Source organism: Artemia franciscana, chromosome 1 (genome assembly GCF_032884065.1).
Source record: "Artemia franciscana chromosome 1, ASM3288406v1, whole genome shotgun sequence".
Taxonomy (NCBI): Eukaryota; Metazoa; Arthropoda; class Branchiopoda; order Anostraca; family Artemiidae; genus Artemia; species Artemia franciscana.
Genome location: NC_088863.1, coordinates 55,947,733 through 55,965,732, shown reverse-complemented (window position 1 = coordinate 55,965,732; position 18,000 = coordinate 55,947,733). Strand labels below are relative to the sequence as shown.

Here is an 18,000-nt window from a genome sequence, read left to right as displayed (position 1 = left end):
ACACCTTATAAGGTGTTTCCCCCCATATCCCCCCAATTTCCAAAATAAGACAATTTTCTCAGGTTTGTAACTCTTCATGGGTAAGAGTAAACTTGATGAAACTTATACGTTTAAAATCAGAACAAAAATGCAAGTATTGGTATCAAAATTCCGTTTTTTAGGGTTTTGGTTACTATTGAACCAGGTCATTCTTTACTACAGTTCGTTACCACGAACGATTTGAAAGGGAAGGCGAAGCAAGAGCATCTTCCGAAGAGTGGCCGGGACGACACCCAAATTGTCTCGAATTCAGAAAACCCTTTAATTCCAATAAATTTGTAAGTTTTATCCGCATTTTTTTCCAAAAATTTTCAAAAAAGTAGATAAAAGTGAAATCAGCCTATAATTAGACACATATGATGAATCTCCACCTTTAAATGAGGAATTACTCTCGATTTTTTTTCAATCATTTGGAAAAGTACCTGTTTCATACGAAAGGTTTAACAAAATAATAAGTGGATTAACCAGAATGTAAGCACTTTCCTTGACAATTTTGGCAATAATTTCATCAAATCCTGATGAAAAACTGCTTTTCAGGATCTTAATTAACTTTAATATGGCTTAGTACTATACATTTTCTTTTTTAAAGAAATATGAATAAGAAACGATAGACGATCCTGATCGACTTTTTTCTTCTCGTTAAATGTTTGTTGATTTAAATATAAAACTGCTAAGCCGCTTTAATTTACAGTTTCTATTGCCGGAAAATCTGCTTGTGCTCAGTAGATTTCTTTCCTGTCCAAAGGAAACAAGACGAGATACCCCTTCAAATTTTGCAGTGCTGCATTCTAGCCTGTGCTCTCCATATATATGGATACAGAAAACTAAAGGTAAATATTTTTTTTTTCAAGAACAAGCATTAGTATTAATATCAGTAAATTTTATATATACTCATTTTAATTTTACTCGTATGAAAAAAATAAATGGAAATTAATTACAATTTATAATTCAAAATCTGGAGCTTCAAGAATATTAAGTCAAACTAGGCTTACTCTTGACAAAGGCTTATATTTTTAATTTAGTAGCTGTGTTCGAGTAACCGTACATTTGTTAAAATCTCTCTCTTTAATTATTCGGTTACTTTTAGCGACTTTTTTCTTGTGCTTTTTTCTTTTCTTTTTTCTTTTTTTTTTTATTGAGGATACTAGTGAAAGAGCAGCGATTGTAACACTTTTTATCAGGTTGGGATGGGAGTTTGAAGTTTCAAATCAAGTTTAGTGTTGTTAAGCTATTATGTTTGAATGTTTTTCTCCCGTGTTTTCCATGTTGGTTGACAGAGACTAAATGTTAGGGTTGGTTTCGATGTGGGTTTTTGCCTAAGCAAATTGTCTTTCAGTGGCTGGTTTATTTGTTTGTTCAATGAAAATAAAACAATTATTAAGTAAAAAAAAAATATAAATAATGTCATTTATTTCTTAGGAAATTTTTAACCAGTCATATTGGATGCTTTTGGAAAAAAATGCGCAAAAGGAATTATACGGATTGGGGGAGATAAGCTGTTTCCGGTAAAATGGAAAATGAAGCGAAATATCTTTGGTATTCCTCGAAGACCCAAATACTTGCAATAAATAGTTGCGTAGTTTATGGTGTCTTAGTATGTGTGTACTTGGTTTTGCCCTATATTTTGTTGATCTCAAAAATTGTTATGGCGCTGTTCTTCTAACGTAATATTTCTTTATTCTTCACTTTCATTTTTAAATTGTTCTGATTTTCGTTGTTGCTTGTCTTCAAATAGCACCGTTCTTTGTACTTCACTTCATTTTTTACATGTTCTGATTATTGCTTTCTAGGGGGGGGGGGGTCTGTAAATTATTTCCATGAAATGTCCTCATTATTGAAAAAGCAATCATATTATTTTTCTTGTCAATCATATGTTTCTTGTGTAATTTTGCCTGCAGCATAGATATTAAAAGCGATCCAATCACTAATGAGGCCAATATGACGTATATACCCTCTTGAAATGTGCTCATTAATATGAAAATACTCCTGTTTTTTTTTTTTCAAAATGAAGGCTCACAAGGAATTTTCTAAAGCTCGTGACCTATAAGATTTTTTTTTTTTAATCAGTTCATCACTGTGTTCATTTCTCAAGCTAGTCAAAAATGCACTTGACGAGAAACTAACTCTTGATTATTTAAAAAAAATAATATAGGAAAATTCGTGCGCCAAAAACATAAAAATCTATAAAAACAATGGAGAAGAATTTAAAAAGTCGAAATTGTATGAAAAAAAATTATGAAAATGCCAAAAACTTAGAAACAAGAAAATCGAAAAATAATCTTTATGGGTTGAGCAAAAATAACAGCACTGGCGAAATAAACCCCGGGAGATACTTGAAATGATGAAAAATTCTCTACATATAAACAATGCTTTTAAAACTTACGATAAAAGTAAAGAATGTTTGAGAACTTGGCAACACAAATGGAACAGCAAAACAAAATTACATAAAAAAATAATTTAAAATGGCTAAAATTTGGGAGACAATTTGAAAAAGGAGAAACTGGATGGACAAAAATTAAAACTATAAAAAAGAATCAACCAATTTTGAAATCTATGTTTCTGGTAAACAAAAATAGAAAACTGTGTTTTTTTTGCAAAAACTGGAAATCTCGGAAAACTGAACAAAAAAGATCGGAAAATAAATCACGTGAACAAATTTAAGCTGGGGGAAAAATCACAAAAATTTGTATCATTCATGCTAGCGGGGGAAAAAAATCGAAAACTAAATATTGTAAAAAAAATTAAAACCTCGAAAAAAAACTTTTAAATCTTCTGGACAAAAGTTGAAAAAAAAAACGAAATCTCATGAACAAAATAATAAAATGGTAAGAATTTCAGTACAAAATTTAAAAAAGAGTGGTTTCGTCCATTCCAACCTTATATAAGTTAACTTAATCCAAGCCACTTAAAGGACACTCTTTATGAGGGTATTCTTACTTCTAAGGATAAAAACTCATTGTCTCTTTGGGGGAACTTCAATGTTTCATTTTTGTTGAGAAAATCTCCAGGTTTTCATTTTTCCTTCACACAATTCATTATTTTTCTAAATGTTGTGCCAATTTTCAAATTCTTGCTCACGTGTTTTCGTCTTTTTCTAATTTTGTCCTAAAATTTTTGACTTTTTAATTTTGTTTTTACATTTTTTTGTCTTTTTCACATCTTGTCCTGAAGCTTTGGCATATTTTAGTTTTTTTGGGGCGATTTCTCAGTATTAGGTTTCTTTAATGGCACGTTTGTTAATTGTCGGCTCTATATTTTTTTTTTACTAGCTTATGATATATGTAGAGTGATAAACTTATGGGTATTATCTTATAAAAGGATTGAGTGTATTTGATTGCTTTATCCTTATTAACATAATCTCGGAAACTCTGCTGTGAGTTCAATTGTTCCATCCCGTTAATACATTCAAAAATCATCATGTTTATGGGAATTGTATTCTTCTTGGACTGTGATTCTTCCTGTTGCTTCTCCTGTAACCACAGATGTCAGTTACAATCCAATGTATTTTTGTAATAATGGTTGTCACATGTCTTACACTCAGGGTCTCGCGTATGCTTCATTTTCTTATATCATAGCCAACAGATTTTCCTAATGCCTTTCAATTTAGCTGATCGGTTTCATTCAAACTCATATGTAGTTTCGAATGACGTCATCGATAACAAAAAAAAAATACTCCTCAGCTGCTTATTCGACGTATTTTTGCTTTAGTTGCGTTGTTATATAATTCAATAACAACCAGTAATCTTTCCTGTTATGAGTCATTCTTCATCTTGTGTAATTTTGCACGGGGTATAGATACTAAATTCTCCAATTTTCAAAATTTTCTAAATTTTCACTGTAATTCTGGTTAGTTTGTTGATATTTAACAGTGAAATACTTGTGAAGGTTTAATTACTTAATAAAATCATCATGCTAAACTAACACATTCCTTCGTACTATTACAGTTTTACTTTGCTTCTAACTACAAATTTTGTTGTGCGACGTTTTGTTTTCAACTCAATGTAATTTTTAGTGTTCTTTGCTCCCTCCCTTTGTTTTACCTGTTCCAATATATCATCTTGTGTGGTTTTGCAACTTTCATACATTAGGGGAAATGATGTAACTTATTGTCTTGAAATGTATATTAACGTCCTGTTACTCGTGTGTTTTTTTTTTTTTTTTCCAAAATTTAAACCTTTAATCAGTTTTTTTTTCAGATGTCAGACCTATTTAGATAAGTTTTTCAGGCCAAAAAATCTCAGGTTGCCCAAATTAAAAAAAAAAGCTTGGAGCCGTTTTCTAGAACAAATTTATACATTGGAGCAATTAAAAAATAATACGCGAGACCTTAATGGCGAATAATGTAACAAACAAAAAATACATGAACAAAAAAGATTTACATAGCAGATTCAAGTTTAAGTTTGTGAAAGTATGTTTAATATATATGTCCATAATAGGGAAAAATTCTTAATTCCACTTTCTGTTCCACTTTAGCTGGTCAGCAGAAAAAAAAACGAAATATAGTAATTTTGCCTCAAAAAGATTAACTCTTGCTCATAAGAGCATACATGATTTTTTTTTCTCGTTGGGCTAATTAAGCTGTGGTATCATATTCTTTGAAACCTTCGAAAAATGTTGAAGTTTAATCAAGAGACCGAATAATTGTCTGGCTTCTCGTAAAGTATATTTACGTAGGTTCTTTTTTTCTAAAATATACCATTTTCTATAGAAACTTCTCACATAAAGTAATAAATGATCGAAAACTTGCTAACCTTGTCATGATTTTGATAAATTACACAAACAAACCAATTTCTAAGGGTTTTACTATCTATGGCCTAAATCAAACAGTTCGTGGTAACGAACTGTAGTAAGGAGCGACCCGGCTAAATAGTAACCAAAACTCTAAAAAATGGAATTTTGATACCAATAGCTACATCAAAAGAATCACATTTTAATGCTGGTTTTAAATATATAAGTTTCACCAAGTTTAGTCTTACCCATCAAATGTTAAGAACCTGAGAAAATTTGCGTTATTTTAGAAAATAGGGAAACGCCCCCTAAAAGTCATAGAATCTTAACGAAAATCACACCATCAGATTCAGCGTATCAGAGAACCCTACTGTAGAAGTTTCGAGCTCCTATCTACAAAAATGTGGAATTTTTCATTTTTTGCCAGAAGGCAGATCACGGATGCGTGTTTATTTGTTTTTTTTCCCCAGGGGTGATCGTATCGACCCAGTTGTCCTAGAATGTTGCAAGAGGGCTCATTCTAACGGAAATGAAACGTTCTAGTGCCCTTTTTAAGTGACCAAAAAAATTGGAGGGCACTTAGGCCCCCTCCCACGCTAATTATTTTCCCAAAGTCAACAGATCAAAATTCTGAGATAGCCATTTTATTCAACGTAGTCGAAAAACCTTATAACTATGTCTTTGGGGACGACTTACTCCCCCACAGTCCCCGTGGGAGGGACAACAAGTTACAAACTTTGACCTGTGCTTACATATAGTAATGGTTATTGGGAAGTATACAGGCGTTTTCAGGAGGATTTTTTGGTTTGGGGGAGGGGTTGAGAAGAGGGGGATATTCTGGGGGAGCTTTCCTTCGAGAATTTGTAATGGGAGAAGAAAATTTCCATGAAGGGAGAGCAGGATTTACTAGCATTATTTAAAAAAAAACAAATAAAAAATAAAAGTGAAAAAGCTTTTTCAGCTGGAAGTAAGGAACAGCAATAAAACTTAAAACAAACAGAAATTATTATCCATATGAGGGGCTCACCTCCTTCTAATACCTCGCTCTTTACGCTAAAGTATTTTCAGTAATTTCAACTACTTATTCTACGGCTTTTGTGATTCAGGGGGTCATTCTTAATGAATTGGGATAAAATTTAAGCTTTAGTGTAAAGAGCGAGGTACTGACGATGGGGCAAATCCCCTCATATATGTAATAAAAACATAAGAATACAAAAGTTCTTTACGTAAGCTAATTTATAAGTTACGTAAATCTTTTACCAATAAAAAGATTCGTAAAAAATTAAAAGTTCTAGTTGCCTTTTTAATTAACCAAAAAATCGGGGGGCAACTAGGCTTCGTCCCCCGCTCTTCTTTCTCAAAATCATTCGATCAAAATTATAAGAAAGCCATTGAGCCAAAAATAAAAAATATGCAAATTTCGTTTTGATTAATCCTCTGCGGAGAGCCAAAATCAAAACATGCATTGATTCAAAAACGTTCAGAAATTAAATAAAAAAAACAAGTTTTTTTTAACTGAAAGTAAGGAGCAACATTAAAACTTAAAACGCACAGAAATTACTTCGTATATGAAAGAGGCTGCTTCCTCATCAACGCCCCGCTCTTTACGCTAAAGTTTTTTACTGTTTTAAAAAGAAGAATTGAGAGAAAGAGTCAAACTTTAGCGTAAAGAGCGGGGCGTTGATGAGGAAGCAGCCTCTTTCATATACGAAGTAATTTCTGTGCGTTTTAAGTTTTAATGTCGCTCCTTACTTTCAGTTAAAAAAAAACTTGTTTTTTTTATTTAATATTGTTAAAGATATAAGCTCCTGGATAACTAAGTTCAGTTTGTTGCATGAAGTAATAAACACGTTTTAAACAACGTTTAAAATAAACAACGTTTCTGTCCGTCCCTTTACAAAAGTAAATTGATTGTTGTTATTCCCTTTTGGAAAAATGATGTCAAGGGGAAAGCTCCCCCTTTCTAAGACTTTTCTTAATCATGACTAATGTATCTCCTAAGCAGACTAAGGGAACCTTTAGGCAATTTGGTTTTCACATTTGCTACAGAATTGTTGTCTGCTCTTTATAGATATTATTTTAATAAGTTTTTTTAAATTAAGAAAAGAGCCTCATTTGTACGTAAAACAATACAGAAATTACATTGGCTACTACAAAAAGAACTGCCTACCTCCTCAGCTCTTGCTCTTTACGCTAAAGTTCTATATTGCCTTACTATGAACATTTACTAGAGCGACAAATGTAATTAATAGGTAATTATAGGTGCCATATCTGATGGTCATTTAAAATATTGTAACTGAGATTTTTTTAAAGCAAATAAGTATAAATAGCTCTTTTATTCTATGGGTATTTTGGTAGAAGTATTTTATCCCATTCTGATTGCTCTTACTTTTAGCATTTAGAGGTCCCATTCTGATGCTTCTTTAAGTCTTAATGGTCAAAAATCAAACTTTACCTTAAAGAGCAGAAGGTTGAGGAGTTTGACAGCCTTTATATACGAAATAGTTCCTGTTTATTTTAAGCATTAAATTGCACTTTTTACTTTCATTTGAAAAAAATGTTTTTAATGTCATTTTCGTTTGTTTTTAATACCACCCCTGGGATTGCCCTTACTACCGCTTAAAATTCTACCTTTTACCCTAACGTTTTAATTTTTTAGAGCGATTATTCAAGAAAAGAACTAATTTAGTCTAAATTTCGCAACAATAGAAATACACAATAATTTTCTACTTAAAACAAATTTTTTAAGAGGAAAAACTCAGTAGAAAACTAAGAAAAATTAAGTAGAATCAGCCTTCTCAAAATAATTTCAATCTTTTGTCCCCAAGTAAAACCTACTAATTTTCTTACTATGTTAGCGTAATTTGAGATTTTAAGTTAGGTTAATCAATCTTATGGGGCTTATTTTGTCCGTGATGTCAGCAAAGAAGAGTTGTTTCGAGCCCAAATAGACTAGAGCCACAAGACTTGAACCCACGTAGTACAAAAGTGAACATGGTAACAACGAAATAGAATTTCTGGATGAGTAAGCAAAAACACAAATTAAACTTTAAAACCTTATCTAGGAAGCCTTTCACGCTTGGTCAGCGGTCAATTCACTATTCAATGTTTTCAAATTTTGAACGGTTTGCATATGACTATAATGATTATTTTAGACTGTGACTTTTGTTATTTATGGATTTTTATGTTAGCCACTTGTGAAAGGACTTGTTTAAAAGTGAAGGACTATTTCTTGGTATGGAATAACAACATGGAAAATTATGAATTTAATTGTGAAAGGCACTTCATCTCGACTTAAACGGTAAAAAGGCTTAAAATTTGAGCCATAGAATAGAATGGAGAGTAGGTCCACACAGGAGGTAGTTATTTAAGATTATCAATTTAAAGTTAATTTTTAAATGACATTGTTTTTTAGTATAAAAACTGTCTTATTGAATTTCGGTGTAACTAATAACTTTTGACAGAATTCAATGTCATAGAAACCACTTCCAGTTATATGTTTTCTTTTATAGAGCAGATTAAGAGAGGATATCAGTTGAAATATGAGCTTCCAGTTTCTTGCAGTAATATCATACATTATTTTTTACTTTCTCTATTTACTTAAGTTTACAGGTACTTTGCAATTTTGTTTGAAATCGCTTACAGTAGAAAAACTTCTCAAAACCAGTTTTTCGGCAAGGCTGTGTATCATGTAATTTATGCATAAGATTAAGGGGGAGGGCTTAGTCTTAAATTGATGACACGTACTTATCTGTCTTGATCTAACGATTTTGTTGACAGACTAGCTAATGAATTGAAGTAAGAGTTAGGGACTCCCTATTTTATGGAGGGATAAATATTTTATAAGAAGTAGGTATCTTTGGAGATGTATCGATACATCATGTGTTATTAAGACATAAAGGAAAGATCAAAAGAATCAACTAAAATGAAACTTTAGTTGAAAACAATTTTTTCTACTGTAATCCTTTTGTAGGTAGTTTTTTGCTTATTTAGTATAACTACATTTCATAATCCTTAATGTAATCTCTCTATTTTTTCAAAAGACATTAAATTTTAAATGCTCCTAAATCTTCATAGATACGATACAATAATCACTTAAATCAACAAGAGCTAAGAGCTCATATGGCACTTGTGACGAGAGGTCGGATCCAGTCCTGTTATGTCAATCACGCATCTAGAACTTTTCCTTATTCTCGAACTCGCCAAAGCACTAGAATTCCCCCCAACTCCCTCAAAGAGATCAGATCTGGTCCGGTTATGTCAATCACATATCTAGAACTTATGCTTATTCTTCCCATCAAGTTTCATTCCGATCTCTCCACTCTAAACGCTTTCCGGTTTTCAAGATCTCCGTTTCCCCCTCCACCCCTATTGTCCCTAGATCCAGTCTGAATTTAAAACAGAGCATCTGAGACCCAATAAGTTTCATTAAGATCCGATCTCCCTTTTGTGGGATAAACATACCTCAATTTTCATGAGTTCAACTCCTTACAGCCCCCCTCCAGATGGTCGAATCAGGAAAACAACCGTTATCAGGTCAATTTGTATAGGTCTCTGACACGTCTGCCAATATTCATCGTCCTAGCATGTCCAGAAGCACCGAACTCACCAAAGCTCTGGAAACCCCCCCTAAATCCCCCAAAGAGAGCGGATCTGGTCCGGTTAGGCCAATCCCGTATTTAGGACTTGTGCTTATTCTTCCCATCAAGTGTCATACAGATCTATCCACTCTAAGTGTTTCCCAAGATGTCAGGTTCCCCCCTCCAACTCCCCCCGCAATGTCACCGGATCCTGACATCAGGATTTAAAATAAAAGCTCTGATACACAAGGTCCTTCTAAATATCGAATTTCATTAAAATCCGATCACCTGTTTGTAAACTAAAAATACCTCATTTTATCCAATTTTTCCGAATTAACTATCATTCACCACCCCCCCCCCCAAATAGTCTAATCGGGGAAACAACTATTTCTAATTTAATTTGGTCCAGTTTCTAATATACCTTCCAACTTTCAGCGATCCCTATGTTGATCAGTTTCGGATCTTCTTAATGTAAAAATTTGGTGTGGTCCGGGATTCGAGCCTGAGACCTCTCGTACCCTAAGCGAGAATCGTACTTATAGACTAGCAGGCCACACTATCTGGAAGTGTCCGAACTAGCATAACTGGGACTGGCAGACAGACAAACCAACATATAATTTGATATAATTCGATATAAATCAAATTATATCTTATGGATGAATATATTCAGCTTTAAAACATGATTTCTTTCTCCAAATGTAAGCAATGACACACCTCAAAGCAACAGAAATGAGAGCCAGTCTAAAAAACCAGCATCGTAGAGATTGGGCAAAATGCTAACTTTTGAATGTTAATTTTAAGAAAACTCTACAAAGACAACTATATTACAGTTCCCTACGGTAACCAAAGACCTAACATAAATAGTTATGCTACCAAACTATTCAACTAGGTGACTATCTGTGCGTAGGTACGGAGCATTTTTGTGTGATATATTATTCAGCAGTTTTAATAGATATAAGTCGTTTTTCTAAGAAAAAGGTTTGCTCTTCACTATGGGAATTTCTGTGAGCCAATTCTGTGATGAATTTCTCAACCAAATGTTTTCGTTAATCTTGAGCTAGAGCTGTCAGCAGACTGGTCTTTGCTCCAAGAAAAAAAACACCATACAAATTATCATGACATAGTCAAAAATGTCAAAGACTAAGTCCCCCATTCGGCTTTCACAGCATATCCTTTTGTCTGTTTTCTTTAAACTAATTGGGATTTTAGTCCTTTTCACTAAGTGTTGGGAGGTTTTTGCGGCACTTGGTATTTACCAAGTGACATACAACGATCGTAATTTCTTTCCGTCGGACAAAATAGAACAAAACACAAGGAAATTTTCTCTTTATATTGCAAGATATAGATATATGGATACATGGTAGAGGTAGACTCCTCTACCATGTTGGTAATATTCTAGATTCCTTTCATTTAAATTGTAACCAGGGTTATCCAGTAATTGCGAGTTAATATCGTTTAACAGTGTCTTAGGTAAAGCAATCACCTGAAAGACATTAGTGTTTATTATTTCCGATATGAAATTATGCACAGAGTGCAGTCCCTGACAATTCACATGAAAAATGTTAAGGCCAAAGTGGCCCAAATCACAATAACAAGGTAGTGTATCCTCCTTAAAAATAAATCTTGAAGGTTCATTTTTGAAAATCTCAATAGAATTAAAATCTGAACTTCTATTTATCATTTATTAAACTGGCTGGAAAAACCGACCCTTTGACTTTCAAGCTGCATGACATTACTGTTCCCTGGAGGTAAAACACTAACCAATTATCAATAAAAATTAATACATATGACGGTATCGGTTGGTGGTGTCAAAAAAATCAATTTCAAACAGACATATGTCTAGACCTAAGCAAACACAGAAGAAAATAACACACATATTGCGTCAAAGCTGACATACAATATAATAAAAAATATATATATATATTAATGAATGCTTCATCACACAAATCAAGACCATTCAAAAGACATCAGCCTGCTACCCCCCACTCAAAAAATTTTCTCGTTAACAAAAACATAAAATAATTTCCTCAAAAAATCAAAAGCAGCTGCAACCAATACTTTTGAAGTTCATCTATCAACTTCTCTGTATCTATTCTGACTAAACCAAGCGGAAAAGAGACGAAAATTAATCAATAAACAAAACAAGAACATCAACAAAAAGCTCATTTCTTAGCATCTCATGAAGCAGTGGAGGGGCGGGGCTGATGTGCTACCCCCTCAAACCATTCGTCTTGTGAAAACTTCATTTTCATACTAACTGGATTTTCAAACTCAAGATATTGTGGAACTGTGTTTGATACCCATGACATAATACCCATCCATTTGAGACACATTTTTTGTTCATACAATTTTTTTTTACCTCTCTCACAGAAAATTGGGCATCATCACTCACATAGCTTTTTACATGGATTGCTATCTTTTTCTCTTTAAGCTCCTTCCCATTTGTAAGTATTTAAATCCTGCTTCCAAGTTTTTTTTTACCTTAACCTCAAAATATTTCCTATCCTTTTTTATTGCAACAACTCAAAAATGAGTTATTATTGGCAAATTTAATCAATCCCTACATATATTGGTATACATACGTTTACCTTGATCTTCATCCTCACAAACTGCATTCTTAACAACCACATTATTTTCATTAGGCTGATACACTAAAGCCATAAGCCTATCAGATATACACAGAATCTTTTCTTTAAAATACTGCGCTTCTGACTGCAGGTTAAAAATATCATTTTTCAAAAAATAGTCATTTTCTACAAGATTTGTACAAGAATTCAACCCGAAGAATTCAAACCGTAAGACTATTCGCTCCGATTCAACTGCTTTCTATTTTCAACTACAATAAATTGCTGTTCAATAGATTGGACTGAGCTACTAGTTTCACTCATAATGTCCATCATTATCATTGCCCATCGATCATTACAGGCTTATCGTTGCTTACATATAGAGAGAAAAAAAAAATCGTGTTTTAAAGCTCAATATATTCTGAGATCACGTAAGATATAATTGCTTATGTTATAATTGTATAATTGCCTATTTTCTTGTGTCGGGTTGATTATTTGAGCTCCAAACAATATATTTCTTACATTTACCTGATTAAAAATCACAGGTTTAATCCAACGTTTTTTACTTGAATGTTTTCTATTTAATGGTTTCAATGTGACTACTTGACATATCAAACCTTGCAACTTTTTATAAAATAAAAAAAAACCTCGAATTTGCGTCCTGAATATCACCTAGAACCCCATATCAATTTAATTTTTCTCTATCATTTTTAAGTTTTACCATCGCAGTTTGGTTAATCATTGGTATTCTTGATTTTTTGCCTTTGATCTCTTTTGTTGCAGCTCAAAAACTAGCTGAAACTCCGAAGTGGTCAGATAAGGACCCTGGGAAGACTCAAAGGTATATTAGAAAGTATATTATCCAGAGGCTTAGCTAATGCTCCCGTAATCCTTGTAGGGACTAATTAAAAAAAAAACTACATTTTTTTAACTGCAAGCAAGGAGCGACATTAAAACTTAAAATGAACAGAAAAATTCTGTATATGAAAGGGGTTTTCCCCTCCTCAACACCCCTCTCTTTACGCTAAAGTTTGACTCTTTCTCCCAACTCTTCTTTTTGAAGCAACCTAAAAAGCTTTATCGTAAAGAGCGAGGCGTTAAGGAGGGGACTACCCCTATACATAAAATTTTGTGTTCGTTTCAGGTTTTTATGCTGTTCCTTACTTATAGCTGAAATTTTTTTTCATTTATTTATTTTTCATTGTTTTTTTAAATAATGCTAGAAAATCCTGCAGGCTCTTCATGAAAATCCTCCTCCCTCATGATAAATTCCTACATTGAAGGATCCTCCCACTATCCTTGGATAATTCCTTTGAAAAACCATGTTTAGGAGGAATTTACCAATGTTTATAAGCCATACTTGACCGCTGTAATCATTGTAGCCTCTAATATTCTAGTCCTGACTCGAAGACTCTTCCTTTACTTCCAAACTTTTTTCATCATGAAAAAGAACCTTGGACATTGACTATTCTTTTTTCTATATTTTCTTTGTATCTACCATCTATTATTGCTATACTACTCGGGTATGATAATACTACCCGGGCAAAACAATCCCCTTTTTCTTTTCAAATTTTCTTTTATTAATTTTTAAAACTATTCTTGAATCCTGAACTCATGAACCTACAAATTTGATTCATTTTGGAAATATTTTCATCTAAGCTCTATTCACCAGCATATTCTATGTCCAGAAGACTTTCTGCTTCTCATTTGATTCCTTGCTCCCCCCCCCCTTAGCCTCATCTGTGTTCTATAGGACAAATTCCATCATAACGATTCTTAACGAGGATAAAACACAATCACTATTCAACTCCTGCTTCAATACCAAACCATAAGCTCAGAACTCCTCATTAATCCCATTAAAGAGATAACAACCTCATTTCCTACTTTAACCGCTGTAATATTGCACTCGTACAAAATGTAAATATATTAATCACCATAGAAGGTCAGAATCTTCATTAAGGTTCTTCCAGTGGCTGAACCAAACAACTCTTCATAATCTATGAAACTGTGAACCAATGGAGTCTAATGGTTCAGGCATTTCTCAATCATTACCTAAGAATTAAAATTGGTTGATACAACTTTTTCTTTTCCGAAAAAGACACTGCTTTTGTCTTAAAACTTTGTCTATAGAATCTCTAACACTTTAAACTATCATCATACTCAGCGGTGATTTTTGGAAAGAGGAGCAAGTAGGGGAGGGGGCATTGACTCACCCCAATTATTTAGAGAACATTATTAGGACGACTTCCTTTTTTGTTATTGTTTATTCTTAAAAAATTAACAAACAAACCAAAGTACATTTTTTGACTGCCATGCGGCATTTTGTGACTGGCTTATTATGTTAAGTTAATAAAAAGCAATTGAATATAAGACCTAGTTCAGTTAAGAGTTCATAGTTAGCTCTTTATGATGTGCATGAATCCGACCGAGCCTTTCAACTCCACAAATTACGATTTTAGGGTACCATGTAGCCCTTTCTGACGGCCTAACCGAATCTAATATATAAAAAAAAAGATATAATATAAGGATTAGCATATATGACTCCTTAAATTGCTCTCTATGATGTTCCTGTGCCTTAATAGTAACGAAGAAAAAGAAGAGGATATATCACTAATGTTCATGTAAAAAAGTGAATTTTTCTTGTTGTCCAATGAGAAGCCTGTAATTTTCCTGTATAAGGTTTTAACAATGACAATTTAAAGGTTGAACTTTTTAGTTTGTTAAGACGTCATTTTCAAATCACATACTAGTGAATCAAGTGATGCAGGGGGCTATTGGAACAGTGCATAATTCTACTATAAAATTTAGTCTCCTATGATGGGTACGGTAGTTGAACAAAGTGGAAGGGGCTATAAACTTTAATATTGACGATAAAGCTGGCAAAAAGCCATGCTTATTAAACTCACAATCACTCACACAAGCACTTGCTTACAGTACACTGCTGTCGTCTGCAGCAACTCATTGCTGAGAGTCATAGAAAAAGCCAAGTCCACTACTTGATTTATGTTTATTTGATTTGTGTGCATTGTTTATTTCAGTATGCTGTAATCTTTTTATATTTAGCCGGGTAACGGATAAATAGTAAACTTTCTCCCTTATCATTGGAAGCAAAATGTCCTATGGAATACTTAGAGAGGGAAAAGGCTATCTTTAGTTTTTAACCGCCCAAGGAATTTAGTTTTTAACCGGTCCAAGGAATGGGATAGTTGGGCTGCTTCATATTCTGTAAATTACTAATTTAGAATAAGCGCGATCGTACGCTCAGCGTTATAAAATGGTTAAACTTTCAGTTCCTGAACCAAGTCCGTCAAAACCAGCTTTGTCCAATTCTCAACTCTTATGTGTTTTATAACGTTATTGAAAATATAATTTGTACCAATTTTACTTGGTTATAACAGCCTGACAAAACAAATAAAGGGAAGAACTCCTTAATTTCTTTCTTTGGCTCAGGACCAACTTTAAAAAATCAACGGAAAGTAGAACAAGTAGTTATGGTTTTTTTTTTTACTATGGAGCGTTATAGACTCTACTGAAGTTGCTAACTACCGCTGCAACCTGGTTTTGAGTATGATTATAAACTGGAAAAAGTCTATGTTTTTTCTTTTTTTTTGAATAATAAGATATGAACCTCAGCATGCTAAATTCAATAAGTGTCAAGGTCTATTGTTTAAAATTTTTAAATGCTTCTATTTCCTTTCTAATGAGCCATTAAACAGCTCAATGTGATTTTTTCATTGCCCCGCTATCTGCGGAGAAAAAACTAGAGCAAAGAGGTATAATTGCACTTGTAACGAGGTAGGAAAAGCCAACAGCCAAGACCGCATATAGCATGAACTCTAGCAAAATTCTAAGAATCAATAAATTGATTTAAAAGGTATGTCAGATGCTTAATGCCGGTCATAATTTATACTAATATCTCTGATACACAAAGTCCTTCTAAATATCAAAATTTATTAAGATCTGATCACCCACTCGCCAGTTAAAAATACCTCATTTTATATAATTTTTCCTCTCAGTTCAGCTCTCCAGGTGGTCGAATAAGAGAAAATGACTTTATCAAGTCAATTTGTACAGGTCCTTGACACGCCTACCAATTTTCATCGTCCTAGCACGTCCAGAAGCACCGAACTATCCAAAGCACTGGACCTCCCTCATCCCCTAAATCTCCCAAAGAGAGTTGTTGTACCGATACAACCCGGATATAACTTCAAATTGAGAGAAGAAGTTAAATTGTTTTATTTAAAATTTTCAGGAATTACTCTAGTTTAAGTTGACAAATGACATCTTTTGTTAAGACCCTAAAAGAACTGTATTTTACATTAATACATATAAATGCTTTTTGTAATATTAAAAATACTATTTTTATTTTCTTATGCAAGAAGATGTTAATAACCTTTGCTACTGAAGAGCTATAGAAAAATAGAGTTCTATGTAAAAATTATTTTTATTTCTAAACTGATTTTGTTCATTATTAAATGTTTTCAAAAACATAAATTTCCTTTAAAATGAGCCATTAAACAGCTCTCTGTGATTTTCTAGTGCTCCGTTAGCTGAGGAAAAAACGAAACGGAAAAAAGAAAGAAAGTGCTGTCGATGCAGGATATGGTGGTTCAAGTCAATTTTCTTGTTTTACATGCCAATGAATTTTCCTTGTTATTCAAGTCAAGAGACGGTTAGTTTCCTATATAGGGATGTTGGACAAGGGGGTTCTAATAGTAGTCGAGCCCTTATATACTTTCAATACCCAGCTAGCTGAGGAAAAAATTATACACAAAATATAAAGAAAAGAACCACTAAAACAATAAACAGAACTTGCATGTTTGTTTATTGTGTGTTGTCTTCCTTTTCTTTTTATGTTGTGTTTAATTTAGCTAAATTCACTTTTTTCCGTTGATAAAGGCTTAAGGATATGAAGTCAAAATATTCAGATTTCTTTATCATTTAAAGTTTGTTGCCTTACTTTGTCCAATGCTTTGTTTTAGAATATCACACCAAATATCTGTATATTTTTATTTGTTAAATTCTTCAACTGGAAAGGCAGTGTGGTCTAAGAAACAATCTAGACTACATATATTCCAAAATACAGGTAGAATATATTAAGTAAAATATAAAATAGCATATATATTTTTTATTTTTTTTTACTTGTTTTACTCGCTTATTTAGAATAAGGATTTTTTTTTCCCATTTAAATACGCTGGTTCTGACTTGGAATTTCACCCTAAGCTATTTAAATTAAATAAAAAAAGCTTAATGGAATTTAAAGTGGGAAGACATTCTGATTTACGCCTAGTAGAAGCGTTCTCGATTAAAAAGGGGGAGGGGGTATCAAGAACTTCAAATTTCGGTGCCAGACCAAGTCCACAGGAAGTAAGAATACTAACTTCAAATCGAGCCTGCAGCTCCGTGCGCTTCCATCATAGGGTATTCCTGCTTCAGTTTGGTGCTAATCTTATATTTTTATGCTATTTTGATGAAATTTGATATTTCCCTGCTATGATGAATCTACCCCAAAAACGTGAAAAAAAATTAAAGAAACAAAACTCAAAGTTTTCCCCAATATGTTTTCCTGTTTGTGTTCCTAACTTTTCTCCCTCTGCACCATCTGTAGCTTCACAAACTTTGCAGATAAATTTTGATTTTGTCGTATTGATTATCAGATACATCTCTAGTTACACTACTGGTTTTGGTTATATTATTGCTACTCAGCTATGCGTACTATTACTATTATTTGGCTATGCGTATTTTAAGTCCTGTCCGAAGACGTGTTTCAATCAGCGAAATCTATGGAAAAACTACAATCGTAACAGTGTTTGCTTTATTCTTTTAGTAATGTAAAACTAAAGTATCAGTTTATGAATAGCAATCTAGGATTTTGCTCTAATATTAAGATTCAGCAAGGAAGGCAGGTTCGTAACAATTCAACTAGACAAGCACAAAACTTCCGAACTCAATTTGCTCTGTCGATGTGATCCATCTTTTATTTTAGAAATGTTCGACCTAAATGCTGCAAAAAGACATTAAATATTTAATGTCTTTTTGCAGCATTTAGGTTAATCAGGAAATTATCTGTTTGTGTTTCAAGTTAAAGG

At 33.0% G+C, this 18,000-nt stretch overlaps 1 protein-coding gene across 3 annotated transcripts in view; it reads left to right on the top strand.

The window, feature by feature from the left end:
• The first annotated feature begins 633 nt into the window (after positions 1-633).
• The window catches only part of LOC136031527 (uncharacterized), a 146,532-nt gene continuing 129,165 nt past the window's right edge, over positions 634-18,000 (top strand). The window contains exons 1-2 of one of the 3 annotated variants that reach the window (XM_065711206.1): positions 634-869; positions 12,695-12,752. The gene's annotated coding sequence lies outside the window, so the exon portion shown is untranslated. Of the gene's footprint in view, positions 870-7,887; positions 8,069-12,694; positions 12,753-18,000 lie in introns of those variants that run through there. The other 2 variants (XM_065711200.1, XM_065711211.1) reach the window with 2 other exon arrangements.